Genomic DNA, 8,364 nt, shown 5'->3' with positions numbered 1-8,364 from the left:
CTGGGTGACTCATCTTAGTTACCAACATCTGCATTGCATATGTAAAAGTTAAATGAGAGTCATTTTTCTGGTGGTATCTGCAATTGCTTCAGACATTTCCTAGCAAAACTGTCATCTTTCAAAGAGCTCAAATACATGGTTTTTTTGAAAGGCAAGAAAGCACTTGAAAGTCATTTGACCAAAGGAAAACACTGATCAGCCTTTTCACTAATCTTTTTGCCACAGAATGATTAATGTCTTAAAAGTGTCCACAAAGTAAATGCACAAAAACACAGGTGAGAAGAATGCACAACAGGGAAACATGCAGAAATCTGGATCCAATAAACTGAGGCAGAGGAAATAGACAGAACCTGGGCAGAACATACTGATGTTCTACATAAATATTTTCTAGCTTCCCATGTAAAACCCAATATGGAAAGTTTAGTGTCCTGAGTAGGCTAGAAAATTAAATTGAGAAACAGAAAAAATTCATCACTTTAGTGATCCTGTCAAATGAACAGTGTTAGCATGCTGAATTACATTATTTTCGTGACATAAACAAACATGGCTACAAAGAAAGATAAATAAATTCTTAGATTACCTGTCTAAATCTTGCCATCTCCCTTATAAAACTAGAGATTGAAGAATATGTTTGAATTAATGCTTGATTTTAGATCACAGAAATCTGAAGTATATGTATTTGCAAATATGATGTTTACAATTTGAAGAACTAATTTGAAGTTATCAGCCTCTTGTACCCCAATGATGTCAGGTAACTATGAGTTAAGAAAATTGGTGCAATATCCCACCATTGTTTATGTGGACCACAATTTGGTTATAGAGCATCTAAATTAGCACAGTTCTTCAGATGAAAAGCCTTGAAGTCCTTGCTGATGCATGAATTGAAGAGACCAAAGAGATGGTAGGTAGAAGAAGAAAAAAAATTGTAATATCTACAATCAGATTATGTTTTGACACTGTCCCACATGACATATTTGTCTCTAAACTGGAGAAACACAGGTTTGACAGATGCCCCATTGGGTGGATAAGGAATTGGCTGGATGGCCACACTCAGAGCTGCAGTCAATGGCTCAATGCCTAACGGGAGACCAGTGACAAGTGGTGTCCTCAGGGCTCGCTATTGGGACCAGCACTTTGTTCAACATCTTTGTGGGTGACACAGACACTGGGATCAAGGGCACTCTCACCAAGTTTGTGATGACACCAGGCTGAGTTGGTGCAGTGGACAAACTGGAGGGAAGGGATGTCATTCAGAGGGACCTTGGCAGGCTCCAGAGGTGGGACTGTATCAACCTCGTGAAATTTAACAAGGCCAGGTCCCAGGTCCTGCACCTGGATTGGCATGATCCCAAACACAAATACAGGCTGGGTGGAGAATGGACTGAGAGCAACCCTGAGGAGAAGAACTTAAGGTGTTGGTGAATGAGAAGCTCAATGTGACCCAGCAATGTGTACTCTGAGCTCAGAAAGCAAACTCTCTCCTGGGCTGCATCCAAAGCAATGTGGCCAGCAGTTTAAGGGAGGTGATTCTGCCCTTCCGCTCTGCTCTCCTAAGACCCACCTGGTTAGGCACTGGAACAGGCTATCCAGAGAAGTTGTGGATGCCTCATGCAATGTTCAAAAGGTGGATGGGGCTTTAAGTAACCAGGTCTAGTGGCACATCCCTGCTGCTGGCAGGGGGTTGGAACTAGATCATCTTTAAGACCCCTTCCAACCCAAACCATGCTATGATTCTATGATTCTTCTCCAAATACTAAGTTAAAAAAAATATTATAATTAAACTGACAGTATTGCTTAAGATGTATCTTTTCATAACCAGGCAGCATATATTCCATAATTGCACACAGAGACTGAAATCACTGGTCAGAGATACTATGTTGACGAAATGACAAAAAGGTTCCTACATCTGCAGTTAGCAGTAAGTATAAAACTTCAGTGTATGTCTTACACCACACTTGGCATAGCTGGTGCACAAATTTGAAGCTGCAATCAAAGACAGTTGAGCAATTTAGACCTTAGCTACTATTTTGAAAACACAGAGAGAGGGACAGTTTTAAACTACTGAAGAAATATTTATGAAAAGGAAGGACAGAAAGTAGATTCCAGTTTAATCAAGGACAACTGATCCAACTGATCCATAGCAAAAAAAAAAAAAAAAAAAGCAAAAAAAAAGCACTTATGAAAAACTAACTGGGAAGTTTGGACAGCACACCTTGTTGAGTTTTATGATGAGCTAAAATATTCTCTCTGCAACAATTTTTCTTAGAGAAACTTTCAGAAATCAGTCACAACCTTTGTTTCAAGGTTTTATTTTTGAAATGCTGACAGCAGCTTAGCTCTAGCATTGTCTACAGAGAACACTAAAGAGATACTTAATGATGCTGTCACACAGAGTAGAATAAATTATTTCAATTGTAAATCAGCTAATTATATCTTAAATCCGATACCTACTCCTCTTTGCTCTAAGAAAGCTTTTTTCTTACACTGGATGAAATAGAGAAGTGTGCCAAAAGCCACATAAAGAGCCATTTTGTTTTTATCCTATCAATATCACTCAGTGTCTCAATTTACGATTTGTATTTCTCTGGTCATGTGCTAGCCTCAAGTTTTCTTTTCACTTCATTTTCAGAGTTTTGAAATTTTCAATGTACACATTGACAAATACCCCAGAGGTCAAATCCCAATTTATTAATGTCTGAAATCTCATTATTTTTTAATAAATCTCATTAGTTTAAGACCTAACTGGTGATTTTTTTATGCTTAGGCTTATTAAAATTGATAATATAACCAATGTAAATCCCTTCTTTATATAAATGAGCAATTATAAACAATGTAAGCAATTACAAGCTATATAAATATTTATTCATTAATTTTCTGATAAATATATGACATTTTCCCTGTGGAAGGCTGATTATAAATCACTCACAATAAATCTCTGCAGAAGCAACCAGCATAAAGAGGAGACAGCCTGGCTTTCCTCAGTCAGGTCTAAAAGAAATTAACTTGCTTTACCTCAAAGACAAAATGAAAACAAAAGGAACATAACATTAAACTGAACTTTGGATATACCTAGGTTCTCTAGAGAGAAACATGGGTTTCAGTGTTGTCTCCCCAAGAATCCTTTCAGCTTCAACCATAGGCCTTGTATATGGGATCATAAAACAAAAAGATGCATCTTTGTTAGCTCTGTGTAAACAAAACTCCATGTGGTTTACATCCCATCCTTCCCAGGCTGGTTCCTTCAAATAATGTTTCTTATACAACCCAGGTTGGGTATTTGAAAAGTTGGAGCTTTATCTCCATATAAATATCAATATAAAAACCTTTTGGGGGTTGGGGGTTATTTTCACAGATTATTTGTTTTCCTTTGCCTACTGCACCTTTCTTAGTTTAGCTGCTTATCAGAAGATAAAAGGTCTCAGATATGAGACTGTTAACAATCTACATCAAGGAAACAAGACACACAAACTGTTAATAAAGGTCTCTTATATGTTCATTCAGTATTAAACTGCAGTATGTGCCAATGCAGTTAATTAATTTAACTAGTATATCTTATTCTTCGAGATGTTTCTACTGATCTCTCACCATGGGCAGATGGAGGGAAGGAGGTAGAGCACATGGCAACCTCAATTCCTATTGTAAAAATAAGTAGAAAAAAATTTTGATTTTACAAGAAAAGTCAAAGATTAGGAGAAAGGGCACAGTTCATTTTCCTCCCTGGAACCCCTTGTCTGAGGGTCAGTTCTGATTATTCTGTACCCTGGTAACAGAAGACAGTAGATAATACTGTAAATTACCATTCCTTCCTTCCAGAGGAGCTAAGAGGAGTCTGCCATTCTCATTCTGTCATGCCTGCTGATACTTCTGTACATCAATTGTTTCTTGGATTTCTGTACTTTTGCTGACCGCAAATTTAGTTTAAAAGTGAAATGTGCAAATGTTTGCAGGAACAAGGCTTGAATTTGTGTACTGACTTCCTTTAGATTGAACTAAAATGACCAATATGACCAGGGGCTTTTGGAGACTGGGGAAGGCGAAAAAGTATGACTTTTGCTCATATGTGTGTATTGTCTTCTTCAGTAAAGCAATCTTCTCAGGGAGCTTTTTAAGTGAGCCTTTTCATTTCCAGGAACACAACTACAAGACATCTCAAGCAACAGTTTCAATGTACTTTTAAATTGCCCAAATGTAAAGGCTGACACAAATTGTTAGAACACTGAAAAAAAAATACCAATAAGGAAAAAATAGGATTACCCAATTCTTTTTTTGAGTCCCTCTTTGAAGATCAGCTGTAACTGTTTTAGATTTTTTTTTAATAATATCATATCTGTAGTAAATTAGATACAAATAAAAATGGAAGGTAACTACAACTGAGAGAAAAGTATTTCTAAGCAAACTTCATAGATAAAGATAAAACATTTATGTTGTATTTGTGAATTAAATTCATTATTCCATTTGGTGTATTACATTCATTAATCAAATGCATACGAAAACCTATACAGGCATGATAGTAATTCCATTGCCATTGACCAATGACAGAAGGGGGTTTGACAGATATACAATTATTTGATAAGGTAAAAATTGATTTGGCAGAAGATCCAAAAGCAAAAAATATTCTCAATCTCACAAAGACAAGCTTTGAGAAACCAGAGAACTTATTTGTGAAGTCATGGACTGAGGAATTCAAATATTGAGGATAATATAATTATTTGAAGTGAAAAGGATAAAAGTATGTGGACTTTGTCTCAAGAAGTTTTACTGAAGAGAGCTAGTTGAATAAATAACCACAAGCAAACCCCCAAACAATTGCAAAACGGCAAAGAGGCTTAAGCACAAAGGAAATATTATCTGAAGGATGAAGAAAAGGAAGGACAAAGTGAGAATTGCCAAAAGTCAGGCTGAATTAGACTTTCAAAAATATATGAAAAGCAAACAACAAAAAAGGTTCTTCATCCCCATAAACAAAAGACAATAAAGAAAAGGACCGTAGTGCTATGGAATAAAAAGTGCAGAGAAATGGAAGATAATCTTGGCAAAATATAAATTGCACTTTGCTATTGATCTGAAGTGAATACTTTGCCTCAGATTTTAATGAGTATATTGACTGATCCAGTCTGTTTAAACAACAGCAGGAGTGTGGGGCAAAGCATCGTGCAGAACAAGGACACAACAGAACTCAAGAAAATAAATGCAACACCCTGCATCTTCTCCACTCCATTTCTAAAAGGAACTGACACGTGAGCCCATGGGTCTACTGCCAGGTGGCTGGAGAGCAGCAAATTTCACAGCCATCACTAAAGTGAGGGTTAATTTCAGCAGTGGAGTTTTTATGGCCCATCACCATGACATCCAGGCCTGCAGAACACATATAAACTAGCAGCAAGTATAACTTAGGTCAAAATTGAAATTCCTAACTTTTTCATTTAATTCGTCTTTTCCAAATCCAATTGATTCCATTAGCCAAATATTTGCAACTGGATCTACAAACTAAACCTTAAGAAGCTTCAGTAATTAAATGTTTTTAATAAGACATACATCATCCAAGTACTAAAGTTATGCTACTTCTGCTTTACAATTTCACATGTACAGAGTTTTACAAGAATTACTTAATTGTCAGTGCTTCCTTTGTTTGGTTTGGGTATTTTTGTCAGCAAGTATAATTTATCTTGTGATAAATCATATGGCAGCACTACACTTAAAACTATCAGTCAAGTCTGAACTAACTGCAGAGGAAATCATAATGGCACCCTGAAAATTATTTCATAGGACAATTCTTCATACTTACCTTGCTCATTTAATTTAGAAAGATATTTCCTGGTTGTAGGTAATAAATCCATTTATTCAGTAGGGAATAACAGCATTAGGTACTGAAATCACTATTTTGAGCTAAAAATAGCTCCCATTTCTGAAAGATCATTTCTGCTTTTTACTGTGACAGTTAATAATTTTTGCCATGTAGCAGAACAGCCCAGATTTGCTGAGAAATTCTGTTCTGAGACCTTTGACTCTCTGAGCTGTGAAGTTGGCTGTGGTTTCTGTCCTTTCTGTAAGCAGAAACCTGAGAAGCAGGACAAGTAAATCAAAATGGAAATGGAGGAGCAGGGCCAGTTTGGCAACAGTGGAGATGAGTGCTTTTGTTTCTAAAGAAGTGAAAAAATGCCTTGAAAGTCATGCACTCTCTATGCCTACACTGGCTCTGCAGCAACTTGCTTTCCTGTTCCTTTTGTAACAATTGGGGAAGACACCGAGACAGTGCTCCTCCTCACAGCACTAGTTTTTGCTTTTCACAGTGACATGGCAGAGAACCATAGAATTTGCAGGAATATGACTTTTACATAAATATTCACAAGAAATGTTCTCCTTTACAAAGAATGAGCACAATCCGTTACTGCCCAGTGGGTGGAGGGCTGGTAAAGGCAGCTTTAATTCCGTGCTTGAATCTCAATTTTTCTTGGCAATGCCTCTCGTGTAAGCTGGCTGCTCTAAATGACTTTGCTGCCACAGCCCCCTATGGATCAGTCCAGCTGCTCAAAATAGCTGTTCAAAGTGAGGAAACCTCTACACAAGAAGTATTCCCTAGGGAGAAGTTTCAAGAACTCTACAGGCCCTCTGTGCTACTGGGGAAGTGTAAAGAGACTGGCTAAGAAAACAAAATTCATCATTGTCCTTCTCCATACAAAAAAAAATAAAATAAAATTTTAAAAAAAAAATTATTATTTGTTGACACCAAGCTTACCCCCCATTCAAGAATATGAGTAAGAGCAAGTTAGCTTCACACTAACTCTGTCAGCTCTGCGCAATGAAAATGGGAAGCAGCTTCAGCACCATACAGACTTGCATTCTGTTTCTGACTGTCCCAAAGCTCTGTTTTGGTATGCAGAAATTCTGAACCACTCTGACTGTTTGGCTTAGTAACACACCTAACATAAAAAAAAAAAAAATTAAAAAAAAATTAAAAAAGGTTACCACAATAGTCACAACAGTTTTTTGTAACACAGAATTTCCTCCTGCACACAGGGGAATGTACCTGGCCAGTTACAGCCTGTGCCAGCAGATTACTACAAAGGAACAAGATCATAAACAATTTTTGGCCCTGTGTCTCACAATCATATGATGATATCTGAGCCTTCCTGTCTTCCCAAGCCATTCTTCCTCCAGATTCAAATGCCTGATTAATGTTATTAAAACAATTTCAAAACTGGTCTAGTTAAATTAATGCAACCCCTTTGAATGGACGTTTTCAAACCTGCTGGTCCTTCAGCTCCTGTCCTGCTCTTTATCTCTGGGTAATCTCAGTTGTAAACATGAATTCAGCAAACATCTTTCCAACACTGACTCACAGAACCTCCCTCTAATCCAAAACAATCTCCTTCTGTCCTTCCTGAAACCTCAGCCTGTCTCTCAGACAATACTTTGTTCATGTCTAGTTGTCAGTCAAGTTCAAAAAAGAGCTTTTACTGTTTCCCTCCTTTCTCTCCTCCACCTGTTTTTTGTGAATCTGTCAGCAATCCAGGCTCCTGTGAAGGAAGGCCTGCAGCCATCAGCATTAATATAAATCTCTTTTTAGGTGATCTGGCTTCAAACATACAACATCACCCTGCTACTTTTCTAACACATCAGAAAAAATACTATTTCATCTTACTCCGTGTTGAGATAATTTCCCTCCTCATGCCAGCTGGTGATACTGAGCTGTATTGTCCCTTGTCAAACTTTCAAACTTCCAAACAAATACTTCATGTGGTTTCATAGGTTATCCATCCCACTGAGAAACTCACCAGAATTAAAAAGAATGTATTTCTTTTTTAAAAAAAATCACATCCTCCTCCAAAATGTCTCAGAAGCATTCTTACAGGCAATTGGTGTACCTTAAAACCAAGGGACAACAGTCACAACTAGTGGGTTAGGGCCACTCTGGCTGTAGTGAACTCTGGTAGCAGGTGCCAAGCTCTGAACTGGAAAAGTCAGAAAAAGAATGAATTGAGGGGGCACACAAGAGAACAGTCAAGACTTCGGGAAATGATGAAATTTGTGAGCACGTGGTCCAAGATATGCTCTGACACACCATAGTCAAGATCAGGAAGTCAGAAACTCCATATGATACAGCATCCATGACAAGAAAAAGACATTTCTGCAGCAGCGTCACACAGATCACTTGCAAACAGCAAGTAGGATCAAACACCTGACTGAAAACTAGAGAAAACTTTAAATCAACAGAAGACTGAACTAGGAACTAGTACTGCACATCTAGAAAGAAGGATGGGTGGACTGGTATTGAAAGTAAATGTGGAATATGGCTGGACTAAGTCCACAAACTCTCAGATGTAGTTGTATTAGCACTTTAAGCAGATTTAATCCACTGTGACT

This window comes from Catharus ustulatus, chromosome 3 (genome assembly GCF_009819885.2).
Source record: "Catharus ustulatus isolate bCatUst1 chromosome 3, bCatUst1.pri.v2, whole genome shotgun sequence".
Lineage (NCBI taxonomy): Eukaryota > Metazoa > Chordata > Aves > Passeriformes > Turdidae > Catharus > Catharus ustulatus.
This window is presented reverse-complemented; position numbering follows the sequence as displayed.